This window comes from Cavia porcellus, unplaced genomic scaffold, assembly GCF_034190915.1.
Source record: "Cavia porcellus strain 051 isolate PalLab524CR breed Dunkin Hartley unplaced genomic scaffold, mCavPor4.1 scaffold_6, whole genome shotgun sequence".
In the NCBI taxonomy this organism is placed as follows: Eukaryota; Metazoa; Chordata; class Mammalia; order Rodentia; family Caviidae; genus Cavia; species Cavia porcellus.
The window spans coordinates 7,351,999-7,377,683 of record NW_026947489.1 but is presented as its reverse complement, the minus strand read 5'-3'; the positions used below and the strand labels follow the sequence as shown (position 1 = coordinate 7,377,683).

The window sequence follows — 25,685 nt, the reverse complement described above, 5'->3', positions numbered from 1 at the left end:
CAACAATCATAACAGGGCCAGACCCCAAAGTACCACGTGAGTCTGCATTTCCACCTCCCCTTCCTCCTAACTGTGGGGTGCTTGGAAAGCCTCAGGTTCCCCAAGGTTCCATTAAAACTCAGCAGACCCACACTCAAGGGCCCGGTGTGTATGAGAGATCAAATGGGAAAACTGAGCCCAGCCAGGGCCCCGGAGCCCCGCCTTGCTGCCCACAACCCCTCACTTGCTCTTCAGATGCCACCAGACTCCAAACCAAATGGTCTCAGCACTGTCATGGATCTGCACCACTACCTGGACCTTTCCCCAGCTATTGCAGGAGCTCTGATGCCTGCTTTCTGTGCTCTGACCCAATGTCTCTTTTCAGATGTCCCCTCAAATCCTTTCAGTAATGTACACTGAGCCCCACAGTGGGTTACAAAAAGCACAGGTCCTCCAGCCCAAGATGAGCTCACACCCTAGGTAACACCTGAGTTAGCTTTCCATTACTGAAGCAAATCAAGTTTAAAAGAGGAGAGGTCTGTTTGGACTCACAGTGTTGGAGGTTTCAGTTCCTGGCTGGTTTCTCCCACTGCTTTGGGGCCTGCAGCGGGGCAGCACATCATGGCAGGGAGTGCATGGTGGAGCAAGCTGCTCACCTCATGGTGGCCAGGAAGCTAAAGAGAGGAAGAGGAGGGGCCATGGTGTGACCTAACTTCCTCTGGCTAGGCCCCACCTCTTCAGGGTTCCACCGCCTCCAAACACCGCCATGTGATGAGAACTGAGCTTTAATGCACGGGCCTTGAAGGAGCGTTCAAGATGCAAACAACAGCGACATCAGATCTTAGAAACATACACCCTTAACAGGGATGTCACCTAGCCTGGAGAGGGTTTAAAGTAGGTGCCACACACAGAGGGAAACAAGACTTAGGCCGGTGATGGGGACATGAAAGAGCCCAGGTGGAGGACACAGCACAATGACTCAGAGGCAAATTTAAGGGCCAGCAAAATTCTCTGGGCAGCTTCCTAGGGTGGGCCACATGTCCAGTCTTGACCAGTGGAGTGTGAGTAGCAAGGACCCTGGCACTCCTGGATGGAGGCAGATAAGAGCCGAAAGCTCTCCACCTCCAAGATGGCAAGGTGGTCAGACCGGAAATTGTGTCACTAGATAGGAAAGAAGCCTTTACAACCAAGAATTTATAAATTCTTGGTTCCGTGAGCTGTGCTCTATAATTTGAGTCATCATATTTACAAGTGAGAGAGCTGAAAACATCTCCGAGTCTGTCTTACAAATGTCCTGCTAACGCTGAGGAAACTGAGGCCCTCAGAGGACAGAGTGACCGGGGCTGCTCCAGCGGCCACAGGCCTCAGGGATAACCAAGGTCCAGCTGGGCAGACCCAGGCCTGGGATTCGCCCCCTCCCTGGGGTGGGGCAGAGTGGGGGAGTCACAGTGGGAAGAAGGGTCAGCCACTTGTCATATGGCGGGGTCCCTCTGGTCTGCGCATCTATGGTAGAGATGGCAGCTCTGGACCCAAAGGCGGACCCACAGATCACTTATCGGAGGAAGAGCGGCATCTGGCCTTGGGGCTAACTCACTGAAGGAGGAAGAGGATGCACAGGCTGCAGCAGTGAGCGGGGAGCACTAGGACCAGCGTGGATCGAGTCAGCATGGCCAGCTACTGATTTCAGGGTAACGTGGCCAGCAGCAAACCACAGAGTCCTCCCAGGGAACAGCAACATGTTTGTAGGGGTTCCTCCCATCGAGCTCTCACCATAAAGGCCAAAGGTGTCACAATGCAATCATCAAACTCTTCCTGAGATCCCCAGGTGCTGGCTTCACATGCAGGCCTGCTTTTCTCCCCGTCCCATTGTCTCCCCACTTGACAGACAGACAGAGCACAGCTACAGAGTGATGCAGGGCCAGGAACAGCACTGCCAGGATTCAAATCCAGGTCACTGGCTTTAGCAGCCTGCGCCCACCCACAGTACCATCCTGCTTCTCACCACAGTGAGTGTAAACAGCCCAGCAAAATGCTCCCGTCCCAGTCAGTGCTGCCCTGATTAACTCCTGCTCTCCAACGTGCCACAGCCACGTCTGTGCAGGCCCCACTTCCCAGGGACTGAGCACAGGGGGACCCTGACTTACACCCATCCCTGGGAGACAGAGGCACAAAGGGTGGCCAGGCAGCAGCGCTGTCCCTGGACTGCAGCCTAGAAACTTCTGCCCACCTCTCCTGCAGCTCCGCTCTCCTGGGCCCCTGCCCAGCTCTCACCCCCAGGCCTGCCTCGGCATCTGCTTCCCAGAGCACCAGGGCTAACATAGTTCCTTCCAAGCAAGAATGCAGAGTAAAGGCAGAAAGAGGACCTCAGAGAGCGCAGAATCCAAGACCACAAACCCATCGTGGGTAATTGAAGACTTAAGATGGAAAATTCTAGAAAGGGCCTCAGCTGGGAAGGGCTGTGGGACACAGCCCACCTCACATGCCTGCTCCTCGCCCTTGCGACACTTTGCAAACGCCCATCTTCAGTTACAACACCTGCTTTTGTGGTCACTTTCTCCTTCAAATTTTTTAGTGTGAAAATAAGCCAAATTTTTAAAAAGAGAAACACAAAACAAACATTTAGCTTAATAAAGGATTACTAAGCATCCTAGAATTTCCAGGCAAGGCAGGAGACAGACCACAGACCAGGGCAGCCACCCAACCCTCCGGGCCGAGTCCCGCGAGCCCGTGACCCTGTCCAGACTGCAGTGTAATCACAGCCCCGCTCTGCCCCACATTCCCACCCCGGCACATCTCCCAACACGCAGGCCCCCTTGGACCCAGGCATCCTGCTTCCACCTCTGTGTTTTCCCCCTGGCTACTGTTTAATTGAAGAAACGAATCATTTGTCCCAGAGTAAGGCCTCTCTTGCCAACCACCATCACCTGTCCTCTGTGTTCCTGAAAACTGGTGGAAGGGTGGCCCTGGGAGCTGAGTCTTGGAGCAGACGTCCCCCCACAGGGCCTCCACCTCCCAGGATGTCAGCAGGCCCCAAGCACCACCTCCACCCAGGCCAGTGAATTCTTACACAAGGCTGCAAGCACAGGCCAGCAGCAGTCCCCTCCCTGGCCATCAGCAGCCCCGTGCAGCACGCTGGGAAACTCAGGGTGAGTGTGTCAGTCTTTCCCTTTAATTATGAATGTTCGAAATAAATAAAGGATTTTGTCGCTTTCTCCAAAGGGACCGACTGGGCTTGGTTCTGTCTGTCCTCCTGGTAGTATGGGCTTAGACGTGACAGGTGCATCTCTACCTGTGGTTGAGACTTCTTGGTGTCCAAACGGTCGCCCCCGACCACCACCCTACTGGCCTCTACTGGCTCCCATGCTGTTGCTATGACAAAGCATTCCATGGACAACACGTGCATTTCTTGTCCCTGCCTAGAAACTGGCCACTTGCCCAAATCGTCCTGATTTCAGCAGAAACATTAATTCCGAGACCCATTGGGAGCCCAGCAGATGCCCTGGGTCAGCCCTGCTCCCAGCCTGTCTGGGGAGCACAGCTCATGCCCAAGTCCCCACTGTCCCGTGTCAGCTGACTTCAGGGTTCCAGGGCTCACTTAGCAGCATGGTTCTCCCTCTCCTCCCACAAAAATCCTGGTTACGATCCTCAGGTTCAGCTCACATAATTATTCACTTGCTTCTTTGTCTCACAGTACTCGCAAGGCATGCTGGGAATAGCAAAGCCTGATTGTCGCACAGTACCCGCAAAGCATGCTGGGAATAGCAAAGCCAGTACAGGGCAGTGGGATTTCCCAGAAGGGAGCAGGAGGCTGAGCATCGCCCCCTGCAGGCCCTGCTCCCAGGCGGCACCTGGCTTCCCTGTAGGCCACACCACAGGCTTCAAGGACATCTGTGAAAATGGTCACTGCAGTTAAAAGCAAACTTCTGCTTCCACACACCCATTATGGTGGTGACACCAATGAAAAAGGAGAAAAACAAATAAAAAAGGAAGGAGGGATTTGGAGGGAAGGGAAGTGGGAGAAGGAAAAAGGAAGAAAGGAAAGAGGATAAGAGAAGGAAGAAGAGGAGGGAGAAAGGAGAAGAGAAAAAAAGAGAAAGGGGAGAAAAAAGAGCAAACATTGCAGGAGAAAAAGAAGGAGTGGAGGGGAGGACAAGGAAAGGAAGAGGAGATGGAAGTGGAAAGAAGGGAGAGGAGAGGGAGACAAAAAAGCGGAGGGAGAGGAGGATTTGTGTTCTGCGGATGCAATGCAGAATGGTAGTCACTGAGAAACAGCACAGCAGCTCCATAAGGCTTAGCGATTCCACCTCCAAGTATTTACTCATAAGAATCAAAAGCAGGGTGTCAAATATTTGCACACCTGTGTTTGTGGCAGCATTATTAACAAGAGCTGAAAGATGGAAGTGACCCACATAGCCATAACGAATAAACAAAATGTGTTCTAACATGGTGGAATATTATGCAGCCTTTAAAAGGAAAGAAACCCTGTCTGTGATACAATGCAGGTGAACTTGGAGAAATTCCTCTAAGTGATGCAAGCCAGGCACTAAAAGGCAAACGCTGTATGATATTCACAAACATGAGGTTCCCAGAGTCCTCCTGTTTACAGTGACTGCCAGGGCCCAGGAGAGAGCAGACTTAGTGTTTAGTGGGTACAGAGTTTCAGTTTTGGAAGATAAAAGTCCTGGAGGTTGACAGCAATGACCACCTCACAGCACTGTGAGTGAATTAATGCCACTGAAACGGACACTGCAGAACAGTTCTGATGGTCAGTCTTACGTCACGTGGACTCTATACATTTAAATCCTGTTAAGGGGGAAGTTCTCACCCAACAGGCACGTGCCACCTTCATAAAACTGAGTGGTTAAGGAGGAGAGCAATGTGTTTCTAGCTGAGAGCTCTTTCTTGAATGGCCCCCAAGGTGTGGAGACATAAACACGGGTCTGTGCGCCCAGACCCAAGTCCTTAAAAGGCACAGCCGAGCTCAGCCTGGAGACAAACTGCACACAGAAGTGGCAGGGAGCCAGGAGCCTCCGCTGTGGTGGCTCCTAAGGGCTCCGGGTGCTCCTCCTGCAGGCTGCGAGTGGCCACCCCGAGAGACCGGGCGTGTCCCAGCTGGGGCAGAGAGGACGTTCCCTTTCCTCTGGCTTTCACGCTTTGAGGATGGAGGAACCTGGCCCCACCTCCCAGAACAGCCGTGTCTGTTCTAGCCCTGCTGAAAGAGGGTGGAGGCTGGGCACATTCTGCAGGGCGCAAAGCCAGTGGGCAGCGAGGGCTCAGGCGGCCCCCAGATCTGTGCTGGACACGTGGCAGGGAACACAGGTGCACTGTTTGGGACACACAGCTGGGAAGATCAGACCGCTACCTCTTTCTGCACAAACACACTTGCAAAACACACGTTTCTATGGTGCCCATTTCACAGACTAGAGGTGGGGAGATGAGACAGAGAGGCACGAGACTCCCTGTGGATGCTGCCGTCAGCGAGAGGGTGGGTCAGGGCATATACTCTGCCACAGCCCCTGGGCCCCGCCCGCACTCGTCAGTCCCTGCCACGCCGCCTCCACCAGCTCTCCCTTCGTCATGGAGGCCTTCAGACCGAGCCCTTCCTTCAGGATCCCTGCACGGAGGTGGCCCAGCCTATCAGACAGGAAGCCCAGGCCTCTGGAGACACTGGCCATTACCAGCCAAATCTCTGCATCCTTGCTCTTCTCCGAGGAACGGGCCACCGAGAGGAACAAACAAGATCACCCATCAAGGATCCGCGTGTGCCCAGCCATGGAGACTTGTGTTTTGCATCTGGAGCTATTACATCGCTTCCTGGAGGAAGTGAGGCCCTCCCAGACACAGGGCCCGTCAACCAGACCCCTCTGCTGACCTGAGTGGACACACACCAGGTTCCCACGGGCTCTGGACACAGGTGGAGCTGGGCCGCTGCTCTCGGTGTGCAAGGCTGCCTCAGCTTCCCAGCACCTCACATCCTGGGAGGAGGGGACCATGAGCTCCGCACAGAGCTGGTCTGGCAGGTCACAAGGAGGACAGTGGGCTGGGGGCTGAGAGCCCATGGCCTTTAGTTTAGAATGTCTGGCTCAGAAACTAATCTGTGGACGGAAGGCTACCAGGAAGACAGCCAAGTAGCAAATCCGGAGAAGTGAACGCAAAACAATGCTGTGGTCCACGTGAGCACACCCGGGGCCACCTTCTGACACCTCCAAAGGACACCACCCTTGTCCCCAGGACACTAGCGTTATCGTCTCTTCTTCTGGCCTCACTGCAAAATCAAACTCTGTACCTACTTTCACCCGGACTGACAAACCTCTCTGCTGAGGAAAAAAATCTTTCCCGGGGTCCAGAAAACTTTATTCCTCTACATGGAATCAAATAAGTATGCAAGAAAACAAAATCAAGACTTCCGAAGTGGACAGAAGTGCGCACTCCCCACTTCACCCCTCCAGGCTGGGAACAGACATGAGTTTCTGCCCAACCCTGTACGCTGCTCTGCATGGACAGACATTAACCCTGTTTTTCCTGGACAATTAGAGAATTCCAATTAGGACCACACTCACCAGCTCCCTTCCTGACCTCTGCCACACAAGCTGATGCTTCCTGTGCAGGCCGGCTGGGAACCCCCTTCGCTGGGTAAACTCAGGAGGTGGAAGTACAGGCCTGGCTTGCTCAACTCATATTCCTCAGCTCTGAAGATCTGTGCACAGCCTTGAGCTTCAGCCCTGCCCCAGCCTGTTTCCTCTTGCTGTTACAAAGTATCTGTCCTGGTAAAGGACAGAGGTGTGTATAGCTCATGGTTCTGGAGACCAGAAGGCCCAAGAGCACAGATGTGCGTCTGGTGAGGACCTTCTGGCTGCATCACAGCATGGTGGAGAGCAACAGTGGTGACACAGACTGATATACTAGCTGAGGGCTTCCTTCCTCTTCTCATAAAGACACTGAAGCATCACAGTCACCATCGTGACTTTAACTAAGCCTCATGACCTCTCAAAGCCCCACCTCCAAATGCCATCAATATGTGACTTTGGGGATTAACTTCCCAGCACATGAAATTCTGGGGGACATATCCACAAAGCAGCCACAAGCCCCTACTGGCCTCTGTGTCCCAGTGACCCCTGCTTCCTAATTCCTGGAAGGCCTCTGCCTACCCCAGGGAACCACCCAGCAGTTCGTGGCTCCATACACTATGCTGTCCCAGGTAGAGGCCCCCAGAGACATTACATGTCACTTTCCTGGACACCAAGGTGCAGGTTCCAACTTCCTGTTCTCCCTGACTGCACAGGTTATAACCCCAGGGCAGCAGGTAAAGGCAGGGCCTCTGGTGTGCAGGATGACAGGAGCCCAGGTCCAGGCCAGCTGCAGATTCTCGCACTCCTTAAGAACACCTGTGACACCAACCAACACAAAAATCCAAAGAAATATGACAGTGGGTATTGCTCTGTGTTCCGATTCACCCTGAAAGGATGAACAGAAGAATCTCCATTTTTTTCTTTTATTAGAACACAAACACTACGTGTGGCACATCAGGAGTTGGGTGGGGCACAGGGGATGCCCCCCCCCATTCTAGAGGACCGGATGTCTGTCCTCGCTCTACAAGCATGGGGCTTGTCGATGTGACCCAGCAGAGGACTTGGGCTTCAGCCTCCCTCTCAGCTCAGGGCCTGCATCAGCTCCCCACCTACAGAGGAACGGCTAGAGAGTTACCTTGGCAGGGTCCGAGGCGGGCTGAGTGGAGCCAACAGAGGCCCCGAGCACCAGAGCCCAGCACACTGGCAAAGAGGGGTGCGAAAGAAGGCCTGCAAGGAGGGGGGGCTCCCCGGGAACAGAGCAATACCGAAGCGCAGGGCTTCCTGGGCGGCTGCTATCACAGAAAATCCATCTCCACTTTCTCCGTCAGAACAGAAGCTGGATCTGAAGTTCAGAGCTACTCAGAGATATCCAACTGAAACACAGGTAATTGGAAGAAAAGGGGAGGGACACACACCCTGAAACTAAATCAATCTGACATAGGTGACTAATTAATCAAGCAAAACATAGATACAGGACTTAATAAAATGGCCAGCCGGCCCACCCGGCTGCTGGTGGATCACCAGATGGGTCGGTCCAACTGCCCACCAGACTTGGAATCTTAAAGGAAGAAGAAGGAAGACGAGACACATGCTACCATAATGTGGCTAAGCCAAGCCGTACAGGACAGACCTGGCCCGTAAGGTCCCTACCCCTCCCACCTTCCTCCACACAGAAGGCCCTGCGGTCAGCAGAAAACTCTGCCAACGGGAACTGCTCCCTTCCTGATGATTGGCTAGTTTTCCTCTTTTTCTTTTCCCTTTCTTTCTTTTTCATTTCTTCTGTGCATGAGAGCACTAACTGGAACTGCCAGGAACAAGATTAAAGACTACAGAGATACACTGTAAACAGAACAGCAAACCCTCCCTGGCGGCCTGTGCCTAGAGACGGCAGGGAGTTAAGCAGCCCTGTACCTGGGGACTGCAGTCCCGGCTGTCCCCATGCTGCCGGGGCGGGAGCAGAAAGGCTCACCAGGGGAAGTCACAACTACAGCAGAGGTGGGTGACGGTGGCAGCAGCAACTGTAAAGCAACACATGGGAATTAGCTCCCCGCCTCCAGAGAGGAGGAAGAATTGGGGCTGAGCAGCCTTGGACGGGAACAGCAGAAGCAGAGGACCAGACCACATCACAGCTTCCCACCCCACCCTGCAACAAACGACCCGAGAGGACAGAGAGGACAGAGACCACCGGGGAAGAGGAGCACAGAAGGCTGACAAGGGCCAGGAGGAGCCACGGGTGCAGGGGCCAGGAGCAGTGCCCTGTCCTGGGCAGCACAGAACTGGGACAGCGACGCCACCAAGAGCAACGGGGTAAGGCGTGGGGGGTCACTAAGGGACCTCCTGAAAGTGCTGGCTGGAGACCTCTGGAGCCAAGATCAGCCTTAATCCAGCACAAACTCTACTGCAGGCCTGGCAGTGTTGTCCAGTAGCTTTGGACTCTTGGTGGACACCAGAGGAATGTATTGTATTGAATTGTATTGTATTGTATTGTATTGTATTGTATTGTATTGTATTGTATTGTATTGTATTGCATTGCATTTTCCCAGCTTGTTTCCCATTTCAGTTTTTTCTTTTCTTTCTTTCTTTTTCTTTTTTCTTTTTGGTATTTTACGTGTATTCTGTTCTTATCTACCTGTCATCTTCCCCCTTCCTCAACTTACAATGCTAAACTGAGCCATATTTTCATGTGAGTGAATAATTTTTCTGGTCAACTTCAACAATTCCTCGCTTACACCTTCATTCTTCCCTTCTCCCCTGTCCTCTACATTCCCAAAGCTTGCATGCTCATCCTCCAGCCTGGTTTCTACTTTATTTCTTTTCTGTTACTCTCTTCTACCCAGGATCCTTCTTCAGTCTCCCCACCCCAGGGGAAAACCACTCAACCAAGGGAAAAAACTTTGCATCCAAGCTCCCAATTTATGATCAGTTCTGTTACATAACTGTAGATTTTGCTTTTATGGTTAAAGGTACAAAAGCAACCTGCGGCAACCACAGTTTGTCAGCTTCTAAACGGTGCTTGATGCTACAGTTGGTGCTAATTATACTACTTTAGCTAGGATGTCGGATCTATTTTAATTGCTCTCACTTTAGTAACAACACTGGGAACTTCTGGGGAAAACACCTTGCCACACCCTAGCACCAAAGGACTAGAGACTGAGCCAAACAGATACTAACACCTCAATCTTAATTCCTGAAAAGGCAGGATATTGGGACAGACACAACCAAGAACCTCCTACACACAGAAGACAACCCTGAAGAACAAACCCTGCCTAGAGAGGGCTTGACACGAATGACAAAGCTGCACACTACAAAACTTACAAAGATCAACACAGAAAACAAAGTAAAAACTCTTGAAATAGAAAATGACAAGACGGGCTGGGGATTTAGCTCAGCGGCATAAGCGCCTACTTTGCAAGTGCATGGTCGTGAGTTCGATCCCCTGTACCGATTAAAAAAAAAAAAATAAGAAAAAGAAAATGACAAGATGCAAAAGCAAAATGCAACCTCAGACCTCGAGCCCACCAGAACAAGTCCAAGAGGCAACCAGATAGAGGAAAATAGAAGACACATACATGAAATTTCTGAAATGATAGCAACCAAAGTAAAGAAACAGGCTCCAGAGGAAATCAGGTCAGAAATAATCTCTCAGGTAAAAAAAGAGAAATGTTAACATTTATAAAGGAATTACTCAGCAAGTCTAGAGTAGAGATAGATTTTTAAAAAATAGATGATAACAGGAAGAGGATGAAAACCATGAATGATCAGTATGGGAAAGAAACAGAATGCAGGAAACAGATTCAAACAGATATCCTGGAAACTAAAAATTCCACAGAAAGCTGGCAAAACCACTTGAGCAAAACTGAAGACAGACTTTCAGACCTTGAAGACAAGATCAGGCTAGTGATAATGAAAGGAAAAACATCTTGAAAATAAAAAAGGATCACGAAATAATTCAACAGCTGTAAGATAATGCAAAGAAAAATAATATAAGATTAACTGATAAAAGCAGTGGCCACACATATGACATAAAAGGACTATTTGCAGAAGTAATAGCAGAAAAGTTCCCAAGCACGGGAAAAGAATCTGACATACAGACAAGGCTGGCATATAGTACTCCAACCAGCCAATACCAAAATAAAACTACACCCAGACTTATAATAATCAGAAACCAGAAATTCAGCACAAGAACATAATATTAGATGCTGTTACAGAAAAGAAACAGACCACCCATCATCTTATTAAAAAGTTTCTGCACATCAAAAGAAACCACCAGGAAAGTGAAAAGACAACGCACAGAGTGGAAAAAATTTAGCCACCTGTCATCCAGAAAGGGACTTCTAGAATATATAAAGAATTGAAAAAATTCAGACCCCAGATTCAAAAACCCAGTCAAAAAATGGGCATCTGAAATACTTCTCAGATGAAGATGTACAAACAGCAAATAAATATATGAAAAAATGTTCGACATACTGGTCATTTGAGAGACGTAAACTACACTGAGATTCCACCTCACCCCAGAAAGAATGGCTATCATCAAGGAATCAACCAGTAACAAATGTTGGCAGGTCTGTGGGGAAAAGGAACCCTTCTCCATTGTTGGTGGGAGTGTAGATTGCACAACCGCCAAATAAGTGTGGTTAGTGCAAATAAGTGTGGAGATTCCTCAAAAAATTAGAATTAGAAGTCCTATTCCATCCAGCTATTCCCTTCTGGGTATCTCCCGAGAAGAATTAAAAACATCACACCACAGCAACGTATAGACTCCCATGTTTATTGCATCCCAATTCATAATAGCTTAATCTTGGAAACAACCCAAATGCCCATCCACCAAGGAATGGATAAAAAAGCTGTTGTCTTTTTATTCAAGTCATACTACTCAGCCAAAAAGGAGGTTAAATTTGAGACTTTCATAGGTAAATAGATGCAACTTGATGCCATACTCATAAGTGAAATAAATCAAGACTCACACATGGAAACATCACATTGCTTCTGTGGTATAAGAAACTAAAAGAGTAAATAAGTTCTAAAATGTACAAAAATACTGTGAAATGGGAAGATATTATTCAAAAGGAAGAAGCCAGGATGAGTGAGATGGGAAAGGTCAGCAGGGAAAAAGGAATAACTGTGAGCAGTTATACTATCAATGTCTCTTACTTCACTAGAAAGGAAAGTTTGGGGGGCTGGGAATTTAGCTCAGCAGCATAAGCGCCTGCCTTGCAAGCCGGTGGTCGTGAGTTCGATCCCCGGTACCGGTAAAAAAAAAAAAAAAAACTGGAAAGGAAATTCAATGGGGGAAATTTTAATGCCCTGTCCTGTACCCTGATCAACATGTAATATATTAATAACCACATGTAACACAGTAAAGGTAAAAACATATAATATATTAATTATTGATATTCTCCTATTATTTTGTTATGAAATTTTTTATGTAACATTAGAAAATAATGAAATTAATTTTTAAAAAAGAGAACTTGGATTTCAAATTGAACTGTAACGCATCCCTTCCCACTAGCTGGGGCATAGCTTTGGAGCACACAGAGCAGGGGCTCCCAGAAAGATCCGTATAGACAACCCACTCGCTAGGCCTCACTGGGCCCCTCTGCTCACCCTTTCCTGCTGCTGCCCGGGACACACGCCTACCTGCTGGACCTTACACAGCCACCATGCATCGTAAGATGCTCCTTGTGAAACCCATCTAGCAAGACAGTGGATCAAAGAGCCACAAGTGGCCCATATCCCTGATAACCCATAGGGCTGCCCACCACTGATCTTCTTTTAAATGAATTGCTAGTTTCTTTCTTGTTAAAGACACCATTCCTTGTCATTTCTGCTAACTGACATTGTGACGGGACAAGGCTACTACTCTACAGGGCAGGGCAGGCGGCCACCACCTGAGCACTGTCTTTCCTCTGATCCGTTAAAGAGCTCGGCGTAAAGCTCACATGTGTCGTGGAGGGAGCAGAAGAAACCCAGTGAGAACAGGGCTAACATGGGCAGGTCCTGACCCAGTGAGCCCTGCAGACGTGCAGGGCAGGGGGCCTCAGGGAGACCTGCCCTCCAGGTTTTAAACTCTGCCCCTCCACAAACAGTGACCCCATGCCCCATGTCCAGAAACCTCAGGTGCAAGGTCTGCAGCCACACTGGTGCTCAGAGCTCAGTACCCACCACTAAGACCCTGGGAACTCCTGGCTTTAGAAAAAATCCTGGAAAATCTGCCCCAGCTGCTGGCACCAGCTCTAAAGCCTGTCTGCGGTATGGACCCTCAGCCTGCAACCACCTTTCACCCTTCTCTGTCTATCAGTAGTCTCCCCCACCCCACCCACCACACAAACTACTTCTCAAGGCAGGCGGTGACCTTGACTGACACCGGATCTTGTTATGCAGTGGTGGCCCAGTGCCCTTATTCCTGGGGACCCCTACACCGGTCCCCCCACACCAGTCATTTCACTGTGCTCAGGCCCAGTTACCCACAATCAACAGAGACTGGCAAACAATAAAAGGAAAATCCAGAAAGAAACAATTCATAAATTTTAAATGATTTTTATTATGTACACTGTCATAATTGCTCCATTTTATTGTTAGTTATTGTCCTTACCATGCCTAATTTATGCCTTAAGGTTTATCATATTTATGTACATATAGGAAAGAGCATAGCACACACGGGGTGAGCCCACACATCCCCGCAGACAGAGGGGTGACTGGGCTGGGAAGGGAGGGCTGGGCTCAGCCCCCTCCTGTTTCAGGGTCACCTGCAGCAGGAACGGTGCCAGACACCCCTCTGCCCCCTCTCACTCACGGGGACCCATTTTTACTTGAACATCTGTGCATTTTAATATAACTTCTCAAAATATTACTCTGCAATTATTCCCAAAGATTTAAATACATACAATTAAGACTGAAATTGTAATTTAAAATTACTGTTAATTTGAATAAACATAAAACTTCCCCATCTCTCAGCCAGTTGCAGGAAGTGACATCCCGGTGAACCCTCTGATGATGCTGAACTCCTGAGGGAGGCGACTCTGGACCCTCCCAGGGAAGCCACCCAGGAACTGTGCAGATCCAGGGAGCTAAGTCCAGAAACTAGGTACTTCCCACCTGGGAGACAGAGAGATTCAGCGAGTTTCTCCAGCCAAACGCTGGAAATGCAGCGCTGTGTTGTTGGAGGAGTGGCCAGGGACCTGAGCCCTGCCTGGGGCCAGCTCCTCTACACAACGGAAGGGACAGGGACACAGGTTGCCCTCATCAGCTTTACCGGGGAGGCTGCGGGGAGGGCAGCAGGCAGTGCCACAAGAGTCCCCACAGCCAGCTCCAGGACCCCCGTCACCTCCCATTCCTGGACCTCCTCCAGGGTCCAGGAACTACAGTGACTGACTCAGACGGTGTCTCCCAGGAGGTCACAGTGGAGTACATGGTGTTCAGCATGACCAGGGCAGCAGCCCGCCCCAGCCCACTCCCCAGGGTCTCGGCCCACAGTGGGAGCTGGGGGAGCAAGGGCTTTCTTCAGAACTGTGCCTTGTGGAGGGAGGGGGAAGGTGGCTTCGCCTGGCCTCCCAAGCAGAGTTACTAGGGATGGCTGCTTATTCTTCAGCATCTGGGAGTGGGGGGCAGAGGACTGTCCCCTGGGTCTCCTGAGAACCCAGAAACCCGAGACCATGACCCCAGCTTCTCCACCAGGGAAAAAGGGCAGCTCCACCTGCTGCCCCATGGATGTGCACGGCTCCCCAGGGATGCCCTGAGGGGTGCCCCAGAAGGATTGCCCGAGGGGACTCTAGGAAGGCAGAGCAGTCACAGGCACCTGGCCTGTAAGTTCTCAGCAAGACCAACTCCAAGGAAGCCACACAAGTGTCCCTCAAGAGACACATCAGGACTAACCACTGCTGGACCTGAAAGGACCAAGCAGGCCATTAGTGGTAAGATTGCCCTTTCCCCTGACACTTCATCCCTTGGGGTGCCTCTGGCCAGGAAGGATGAAAAAGCAGGCAGAGACCCTGCCAGCAAGGAAGGAAGTCAGAAAAGAGAGAAGGAGACAGGTACAACCCCCCCTCCACGTCGCCTTCTGGACAGCTCAGGCTCCAGCCGGGCAGAGAGAAGCTCAGATTGTCTGCGATTATTCTTTATGGCCAAACACAACTCTTCCAGGGCCTGAAGCCTGCAGGACAACCTTCTGCACCTTAGCACAGCAGAGAGCCCCAAGGCCTGCCTGAGAGTTCATTTGGTGGGGAAGAACCTGCTGCCAGGACAGACTCCGAGGGACATCGTGGGTAAAGATAAAAGCTCTCTCCTGCTCTGTCACTACCTGCCCTGGGAGACGCAATGTAAATGCACACAAGCAGGGGACTCTGATGGCCCCAGGGGACACCAGCCTTAGCCATATGTTAGGTATCAGATATGACACCCTCTTCTCCAGCAGGGTGGTCAACCTAGCGTCCCTGAGCCACAAAACCAAGTGCACGGGCTGCTCACAGTATGTGGTCCAATCCTACTTCTGTCCTTAACAGGGAGACAGGGGCTGGTGGCTGAAAAGACACGGGGGGGTCACAGCCTCTGGCCTCCCCGATCAGCCTGGCTCCTCCATGTTTCTGCTGATTTTTCACATAGAGATCAGTGGGCCAAGATTACCCTTTGGGTAACATAACTGCTGGGAACTCTTCGACCTTGGGCAGACACAACTTTGCATCTGGTGGTAGATGGCAGACCCGCACTCCCCGACTAGAGCCATGGCATTTACGAATGGGAAGTTCCCCCTCCCCTGGACAGAACTGGGAAAATAGTATTTTTTAGATTTTTGATTAAGAGAACAACAGATGGTGAAGGTTTAGAAATCTGTTCCAGAGAATCTAAACTGTGGGAGGGATCAGCGAGGCGTGGGAAACGGGGTGAGTTTGTTTCTCTGTGTGTGCTGAGGTCCCCTCCTGCAGTCCCCAAAGCAAAGTATTGGGAACATAGGTGGAGGTGGTTGAGGTTTACCTACAGTAGAGGATGAAACAGCTGATGATCCAGAAGTGACCCCAGAATAAGCCACTTTCTCTATGCCAACTGCTCCTCCAGGGGCTCCAGCTCCAGCACTAGGGCAGGGCACCCTCCAGAACATCCCTGAGAAGCCAGCCGTGTCAACACTCTGGGCTGCACAGCATTAAGGTGCTGGGTCCTCCATCACTGAGGCTCAGTGGGAACCTGCCATCTGCACTCTGCCTTAGCCTGCTTTCTACTGCTGTAGCAATATCCTGAGTCAGGTTCTATATTAAAAAGCTTATGTAGCTCACAGGTTTGGAAGCAGGAAGTACAAATTGGCAGCCCCATCCACTCAGCCTCTGGCGAGGGTCTCCTTGGCTGTATCACAACATGGCGGGGAAGCAGGAAGGGAAACAGCTGCATGCAGAGACCAAATACACCGGGAGACTTGTTTGGTAGCTACTCAGTCTCATGAGCATTCCCAGGGTCCCTGCAAGTTACATTAATCCCTCCCAAGGACACCCCCAATGACCTCCCACAAAGCCCTTTCTCTAGAAGGTTCCACCACCCCTGGACATCATCACACTAGGGACCAAGCTCCCAGCACATGAATCCTTAGGGGATAAACACACCCAAATCTTAGCACAGTCTCACCTATCTATATCTCAAGTTCACCTACACCTCAAGGCACAAAAGCAAACCAGCAGCCACTGCAACGGGTGGCTTAGCGTCACTGTTCTGTTTTTGTTTTGTTTTGTTTTGTTTATCATTTTTTGTGTTTTCATTCAGACCATGCCAAGCTCTCTTCTAGGTATCAAGATAGGCAGGAACACGCAGATGGTGCTCTGCAGTTCTGGAGATCTGTCTAGAGCGCACACTAATAGAGAAGACAGACGGCTGAAGAGTATTCCGTCAAATAAAGAATGCAACACCAGCAGGGACAAGATTCAGGAGAGAAATCAAAGTGGTACAAAAGCCCGCCCCTCGGCTCTAACATGTGAAAGGGTTAGAGCCCTCCTCACTCCCGCCCTCATGACAGACAAAGCCGGACAAACCGAAAATCAGTGACTTCTCTTGGGCCAATCAGTAAGCTGCATTTGCTAGTTACCACCCTGAGATCTAGAGAGAGACAGAAAAACCCTGAGGGTCACCCCTGCAATATGATGACTCACCCAGCCAGTGCTTGGGTGGTTCTCACAAATTGCTGGATGCGAGTGTAGATTCAGGTGACAGCTAGCAACTTCTAGGGGCCACAGTCTTAGGAACCCCCAAACTTTTAGGGCTACATCTCCAAGATCTCCACTAAAAGGACAGTATAATCATATTGGTTAAAAGCAGCTCTAAGCAGGAAAATATATGCACCAAAATCATCTTTACCACAATAGACAGTCAGGAAATAGGACTGCAGGTTGAAAGTATAACTCACGTGCAAGCTCTTGCCTGTCATGCACAAAGCCCTTGGGCTCAATCCTCAGCACTACACACACATATCAGTACCTCATTTTTCACAAATACGGAGTTAAGTCCCACCAAGAATACCTATGAAAGCCAGAAGTGGTGAACTATGAGGGGGGTGGCAGTAAAGCAGTGGCCTGCTATCTTTCCACCAACTTCTAACATACACACACACACACACACACACACACATATATTAATCTGACCAAATAAAAGTAGTTTTTAAAAAGTGAGCAAAGACACTGGGTCATGACAAAGGCCAAGCAGGGTAGCATGTGTCATGTCGGAGCTGGTGCCGGCCTGGCTGGAAGGCTACACGAGCAAATCCACACACAGGCCAGTCTCAGCTGCCTCAGTTTCCCCAGAAGCCAGGACAGGGCCTGGTGCCATGCCAGTTGTGGCTGAAAGCTTTAGAGCTGTAAGCTGAGGATCCAAACTCCAGTTTGACGACTCCTAGGTGTGAGCAGCAGCCTCAGTTTCCTCCCTGCCCTTCAGTGGCGGTGTCAGGGGAGTAACTGCAGCCCCCTCCCCCTCCCTGGCACCTCACGTGGTACGGTACATGGAGAATGAAGACAGCTGCTGCTTCTTAAAAGCTTTAACAGACACACTCAAGCATCACTTAGTGATGCAGATGCATTCTGGGAAGTGGGTCAGCCAGTGACTGCTGCATTGTGGGAACATCACAAAGCAGAAACATAAACATAAGCTGCATGGGTGTGCGTGCGTGTGTGTGTGTGTGTGTGTGTGTGTGTGTGTTAGATACACATGGTATAGTGTATAACTATTGGGTCATGGTGAACTAAACAACACAAGATTAAATTAATCAGAGAAAAGACAATGTGATCAACACACAGCGTACCCATGAGATGCATGAGGCTCCTGCCACAATAACAGAGCATCCCGCTTTATAATCAAAGATGGGGCACCATGGGGCAAAGCTGCTCACATCACAGACAAGATGTGCAGGAGAGAGCAAGCAAAAGAAAGGGATGAGGTCCCACAGTTCCCTCCAAGCCACACCCCCAATGATCTCACTTCCTCCCACTAGGCCCCACCTCTTAAAGGTCCCCTCACATCCAGAAGTGTCACACTGGGGTACATTCCAGATCCAAACTATAGCAATGTCTTTCCACAGTTATTCTACCCTGTGCATAATTATGTGCTGTTATTTTTATGTGACTGGCAGTAGAACAGATTTTTCACAGCAGTATCACCACAAACACATAATATTGCGCCATGATGTTATAACAACCACAATGTCTTAGTGCTAGGAATTTTTCAGCTCCATTATAATCTTATGCAGCCGCGACTGGACATGCAGTACAGGCAGACCCAGAGGCTGCTACACGGCATGCGTCTGTGCTTGAAGGAGCTGCCATGCAGAGAGGGCCCCCAGGAAGAGCTGACTGCCTAGATCCTGGGGCCCCATCACCACAGTGACAGGAAGGGACACCCAGGAATGCAGCAAAAGGACAAAAGGCACTGGGGCAGCAGAGGGGAGGGAACAGGCCACTCCCATGGACAGGATCAGCAGGGCCATGGGAAACACCTGTCTACTGCCTGGCCATTTGTCCTCAAGCGAAGCCGGTTCCTCTTCCCATCTTCCTTCTCCAAATACATTCAGTCCTCTGTGTCAACAGGTACCCCATATACAGATTCACCCCATCCCGGATGGAAACATTTTTAACTCCAGCAGGTTCCCAAAAGTCAGCCAGGCATGGTGGCACATGCCTGTAATCTCCGCACTCAGGAGGCTGAGGCAGGAGGATCAGCATGAGTTTGAGGCCAGCCTGGACTACTGAGTGAGTTCAAGGATAGCCTGATCTACATGGTGAGACTCTATCTCAAAAAAAAGTCATCACCACTGAGCACTATTCTGGATCCACAGGAGGGCACGCTGTGTGGACGGACACCACTGTAACACCTCCGGTCACGGATCAGAGTCCTGTCCAGAGCACACTGTTTAAGCACTGTTCACCCCACACCTTATTGATACACTGTGTAGCTTAGGAGTGCAGTGGTTGCATCCACATTGAACACGCACACAGGTTTCTCTTGTCACTTTGTCTATTAGTACAGGACCACAGCCATTTGCATAGCTTTTACATTATATGCAGTATAAATCATGTAGGCATGACTTACAGGAAATGAGAGGACTAGGTAAATTCTATGCAAATACTATGCCCTTTTCTACAAGGAACCGGGCATCCGCAGACTGTGGTATCAGTGTGGAACCTCGGAAAAAAATTCCTACAGATACAAAGCGATGACCATGAGTATAAATTTGGAAAAACAGGATGATCTTAAAAATGAGAATTAATTGCATTGAAGCTTCTGTTAGAAGGCGAGGGCGCAGTACACCTCCTCCCACAGCTCCTGGGTTCTGCATGTTAGCTGAGCCGCCTACAGCAAGGGCGTACCAGGCCAAGCACCCCGGGACCAAGACACATCCTACTCACCGGGAATCTCCAGGCACAAGACGCCTCTCACCAGGTCTGCAGGACACTCCGGGACTCTGCGATGGCTCAACGCTTAAATATGCAGAAAACTGTAAGGAAAAAGATGGCAAACAGGGAATTAACCAGCTGAGAAAGCAAACAGCTCATTCATAAAGAAGGGGGATGCGTTACAGACCATAACCTCAAAACAGGAAGACTCCAAGATTCCACAGGGCAAGCAAACATTTGGAAAAACAGTCAAACGCTGATCATGATTCTCCCACAGTTTTCAAGAGAGCCCTCATATGCACACGCAAAGGTCAGTGAGTACAGATAACAAATGGCTCGAGGCGGCGTGCGGTCCAGCTCCATGCTAAGCACGTGGGGAACACATTGCTCAAACTCTTGGGAGAGACATGGGAAACCCTAGCCATTAATATTTCAGGTTCCATTCGCTCCCATAGGAAATGAGACACATTCATCAAGGATCCGTCCCTAAGTTGTCTTCCCACAGTAGCAAGCTGCCGCGGGAGGTACAGTGCTTAGCAAGTCTGGGGTTATTTGTCTTAAAATTGTGTGCATGGGGTGTGTGGCCCAGTGGTAGAGCACTTGCCTGCGTGTACAAGGCCCTGAGTTTGATCCCCAGTCCTGTTAAATAGCGTTTGCCACAGAGGAAGGCAGGAGAAGATTCTAAAGGGGAAGCCTGATGGCACCAAGTGTAGGTGACCAGAAGGAGCCTCCAGCTGGGCAGTGACACTGTTTCCTCCCACAGACACGGGCAGAGGTCGGCACAGAGCCTATGGCCCCTTCCAGACCTCAAGGTGCCTGCCTGAGTCAGCAGCCACCAGGGTCTCCACACAGAGCCAGGCCCAGGGACAGACACCTCTGCTCCCACCGGAATGCTGCCTCCAAAGGCCGGAAGTCCGAGTTCTAGTTCAGTAACCTACCTGTGCCTCCGCCCGCTTCCCTGCAAAGAGGACACCAGCCCTGAGACCCCATGCTGGCTCAGGCCTCTCCCCTGCACCACTCCCAATTCCTCTCACCCTCTCCTGTCCACCAGGCCCCCCAAGGAACCCAACCCAGGGACTGATGGGGTTCCTGCAGCTCTAATGAATGTCAGCCTCCACCCTGCAGCTTGCTGCCTCCTGGGAGCTGTGTCCCACAGCAGAGGCCTCCAGAGGACAGCTACGCTCCCTGTCCTCCACGGGGCTGCTAGGACCCGGAAGGATGACGGGGACACTGCCCACAGGCGGGAGGCCAGGCCACCCCACACCCTGCCTGCTTCTCCTTCACGTGGCGTGAACGAGGACTATGCTTATGGTGAGGGGCTCTGTGGAGAGGGGATGCAGGCGCAGCCCCCATGACAAAGCCACCTACTCTGAACCACTCGGCCCGGGCTCCACCGCAGCTGCAGCCCTGCCCCTCCCACTGCAGCCTGCTGCTGTCTGTGCATCACTTCTGTGCTCCTATGGAAGCACTCCCTTTGTGCATTCCTATGGAATCTTCCTAGCGAACTCCTATACATTCTTTAAACCCCAATTAGAGGGGCACCCTGGAATGACAGTGCGAATCACAGTTCTTAGCCCTGTCTTATTATCTGTATAAAATTTTTATTAGTACGTTTGCAGTACACACAATTTACAATCATCTTGGGGAGTGGCTACGTCAGTAATAACGAAAGGGAAAGAAAGAGCTCGAAAGGAAAGAACTTGTAGGTATCCGCATATAACTGCATGTATGCTTAAGCGTGCAAGACTGAGAATCATACTACTGCTTCGTTAGTTTGTTGAAAAGAATGGTTTGTGCTGTCATTGTTGGATTGTTCATTTTTTTGCTTTGAGTTTGTTTCTTCAACAACTGCTTCTAAAATACCAATATGTAATATATTAACTACTGATGATTTCTTATTGCTATTTTTATTGAAATTCTGTATCATTTTCACCCTTTTTTTGTATCTTTTTTATGAAAAAAAATACATTTAGTTTAGTCTCTTTCCCACCCTTCATCCGTTCCTCCTCCAATCCCCTTGCCCCATTTTCATTCTTGCTGACGTTATTAATCTCAGCTCGTGGAGGCTGTTAGGGCCCTGTCCCCGGCACGGCCTCATTCCACTCATTCCCCTTTGGCTTTCCCTCACCCCCATCTCTGGTCTCTTGGACCACTTCCCCTTGCAACAGACCCATCCCTGTCTCCCCCTGTCCATCCTCTGTTACTCTCTCTGTGCACTGCCTTTAGTCCTGCCCTGTTCCTGCAGCCCTCACAACTGCTCCTGACCATCTCTTCAGCGTCCTCTGGGGCTCCTGCTCTTTGGGGGGCCTGCTTGGTGCCAGGAAAGCACACCTGTCCAGAATGGAAATTCTCCTGACAGAGGAAGATGAACGTGAGGGGCCGCAAAGCTGGGGAAGGCTGGGTCAGGAGGAGGATCGGGGTGGAGGTCAGAGACACGGAACAGAAACGCAGCAGCTCCAGCCAAGCAGTGACCACCACCCTCAACCTGGCCCTCACCCGACAGGCAAAAGAGGCCGCCAGGAGTTTCTGACAGTGGAGAAACGCACAGTATCCAAAAGGGGCAGGATGACTGGGGGAGCAGGGATCATCCACGGGCACCCCAGAATGTGAACACAGAGGTCCCCTGGGGGTCAAAGTTTCATAGCTCCTGGAGGAGGGGGATCCTCACTGGCACTGCCCACTACGGGGGAGGGAGCTGTGTGGGACAGGCCTGCAGAGAAGCCCCTACCACCTCCACCCACTGCCTGGGCCCCGCCTGCATCCTGATTAGGAAAAGGCCTGGGCCTGTCCAGCTGTGCCAGCAGCCACCCACCAGTTCCCAGATCACAGGCTCCCATCGTGGGCAACTGCAAAACTGCTTAACAACCTGTCCATTAACTACCATGGGGCCATCACCTGCAGCGTGTTCCCGAGGCTAAAAATACAGCCAGCCTCCCCAGTGCACGTTTCTTGCACAGAAAGGTCCCAGGAGCAGAGCTGCTGCCTGGAAGGCAGGAAGTCGGTGACTGCCGGGGGCAGGGCACAGGCTCTCAGCTTTCTGCACACTGCAGTGCCCAGCAGGCAGCCCTCCTGGCTGCGTACACACACATCCTGCCCTCCTTCCTGGGCTTGGCCACTCTCCAGGCCCTGCCAGGAAAAATGTCTGCAAGACAGAGCAAAACACCCCAGCCACACAAAGCCCTGCATCATTGGCTGGCACCCAGTGGAGCAGGGTTCCCAGGTGCCAGCTGCTGCCCTCCACCCTGATTCTTGACCCAGAAAAACTGGGGAGGTAGCACTGCAGGCCAGTGCCCACCTCATGTCCCAAGAAATGCCAGTGGAACTCAGTATTGTTACTAGTTCCAAACATTGGGTCCAAGGAACTGGGTTAGTAGGAGATCTAAGAGCTCTGAGCAAGTAGCATTTAAAGTTATCCCACACTAGACTTTAGATTTAGAGACATTCTGCCAATATTCCCTGTTTGTACGGTATGGAGACCAGCTGGGAATGGCCAAGCCAGGCCTGCCAGAGGATGACCAGAGTCGTTGCAAAAGACACAGCAGCTGGCCACATTAAAACCTCATCCAAAGAGCCTGGCTGTCCTGGGGCCCCTGGACAGCAGAACAATGGCCAGGCCCCGGAGGAGGAAGCTCCTGGAGTGAGTCTGTCCTCAGGGGCTGGGGCTACTCCATCCTTCCTGACCTGCTCAGGGAGCTGATTGTATATGCTGCATCTGAGTCACCCAGCCCTGTCCCGAGCCCTGTGTGCTCACACCTGCTGCCAAGTGCATCATCCATCACCTCCTGCGGTCCTCCCTCAGCTGGTCAGAGAGTTTCTACCATGTACTGCCCAGGCTTCCCACTCAGGCAACTCAGCGAAGCTATTCTGCAGCTGAGGCCAAAGACTCTGCAACGGCTTCTGGGCAAAGGTAAACTCCAGGTGTTGGAAGGCAGCAGTGACCCTGTGCGGACCAGGGAGCAAGGGCTGGCCATGCTGCCCCAAGGCTCTGTCCAGCACACACTCAACCGAGCAGGCAGCCACACAGCACCAGGGCCACCATTCCTCCAAGCAGCATGTGCTTCCCTGAGTGTGCCTGACTCTGCCAAGTGAGTCTCCAGGGAGCCCTCATGCTCCCTCTATCTTGAGAGGCAGAAATTCAAGACCTAGCATGGGTTCCCTGATGCTAGAACTGGAGAACTGCTTGCCTTTGCCCCAAAGCCCCCCTCATCCACTCAATCCTCAGCTGCTTACGCCGAAGCCTTGGAGCCAACCGGGACCCACGTCCTTCCCTTGTCCCCACACAGGTCCATGCTGGCTCTGCCTCCGAAAGTCACAGACTCCCAGCACTGCCCCAAGGACCACAGCTCCAATCTGTAGATGGCTGAGGTAGCACCTAGGAGCTCACTGCTTCTGTGATGCCCTCCTTGCCACGTGCCTCAGCACCCGGCCCAAATTATTCTCCTGATGTCAAGTCTTCACCTTGGTCCCCTCTGGACCCACTTCCAGCTCTCCCATGACAGGCCATCTTTCCTCTTCCTTGAACACACAAGCAGGGACCACCTCAGGGCCTTGGCACAAGCCTTTCTCCAAGAATTTCACACAGTCCCTCCCTCCTCTCACAATGTTGTGTGCATGTGTTCTTCCCAACCATATTTAAAACCATGGCACCACGCCCCAGCCTTCCCTGACCTTCCCTGCTGTACTTACCGTCCCCTAAAATACAGCATCTTTATTTACTTGGTCATCGCCCTCCTCTCCTCACTGCAAACCCAGCCCTGTTGCTTCCCAGTGACACCCTCTACAGTCACAGGCATAGGGTAAGGAGCCCAGGGTTGAAGCCAGAATGCTTGGTCTTGCAAGTTAGGAACTCCAGCAACTGCTTAACCCCTCTGTCTTCCCACCTTCCTGTCTCTTCCTGTCTATCACATCCCCACAGTGCTGACCTCAGAGAGCGGCTGGGAACGGGGTGAGTTAACATAACCTGTGCCGAACTGCTCAGCCCCAGCTGAGGCTGCCTGGGGTCATTTCAGAAACAGTACCAAACATCCCAGGCTGCCCGGGGAAGACATGAAGGGATCAAAAAGAAGACAGAAAGCCAAACACTGCAACAGAAATTAACATTTTAGGTAAAATAAGGAGGGGAAGTGGAACGCAATGGTCTGAGCAACAAATAAATGGCCTGCTGGACACCCTTACTGACCTACAGGACCACGTCCTTGGTGCCTTCTGAATGCCACTTTGTGGACAGCAAGATACCAAGGTTCACCATAACTTTCCTGAAAGAAAATAATAATACTCTTTCCAAGATGGAAGGAAGTAACCTCATCGTGGCTACAGTGGACAAACTCAGGATGGTGGACCACAACGTGGATGATGGGCATAGAGCCTGAGCTCTCCCTGCCACAGGGCTTCCGGCTGGAATCCAGCCCCCCGGCACAGGAGCCCTGTCTTCCTGCTGGTCCCAAAAGGCAAGAAACAAGTGACAGGGAGAACTTCAGCCTGCATCAAAAAAACCCCTCCTAAACTGAAAACAATATTCTATGCAACAAGAACCCAGAAAAAAGCAGGAATAGCTATCCTGTTTGCAGACAATGTGAACTTCAAACCAAAAATAATCAAAAAGAGATAAAGAAGGTCACTACTTACACATTAGAGGAAAAGTTCAAGAGGAAGAAATAACAATCATAAATACATATGCACCAAATATAGGAACATTGAACTCTACAACACAAATACTAATAGACATGAAAAATCAAATAAGCAACAACATAATTGTAACAAGGGACCTTAATACCATATTGTCACAAAGAGATAGATCAACCAGACAAAAAGCCAGCAAAGAAATAACAGATTTGAATCAAAACTGGGAACAAATGGACTTAATACATGTTTATAGTGTTCCACCCAACATCAGAATGCATATTCTTGTCAGATGTACATGAGACACCCTCTAAAATAGACCATATATTAGTCCATAGGACATGCTAAGTAAATACAAAAAAACTGAAATTATTCCATGCATATTATCTGACTGTAGTACACTGAAATTGGCAATTAATGGAAAGAAGAAACTGGAAAAGCTCTATAAACACATGGAAATTAAATAACTGAACAACCAATGGGTTACAGATGAAATTAAAGAAGGAATTAAACAATATCTACAATCAAATGAAAATGCAGATACAACATACCAGAACCTATGGGATGCAATGAAAGTGGTCCTAAGAGAGAAATATATAGCAATAAATTCTCACATCAGGAAATGGGACAAGCACAAATAAACAACCTAATGCTACACCTCAAG

The 25,685-nt window shown here is 50.5% G+C and overlaps 1 protein-coding gene across 5 annotated transcripts in view; it reads right to left on the bottom strand.

The window, feature by feature from the left end:
* Positions 1–25,685, bottom strand: part of Apba2 (amyloid beta precursor protein binding family A member 2) — a 234,022-nt gene that overhangs the window by 163,288 nt on the left and 45,049 nt on the right. For all 5 annotated transcript variants that reach the window (XM_063249880.1, XM_063249883.1, XM_063249882.1 and 2 more), the window contains exon 2: positions 19,415–19,503. The gene's annotated coding sequence lies outside the window, so the exon portion shown is untranslated. The remainder of the gene's footprint in view (positions 1–19,414; positions 19,504–25,685) is intronic.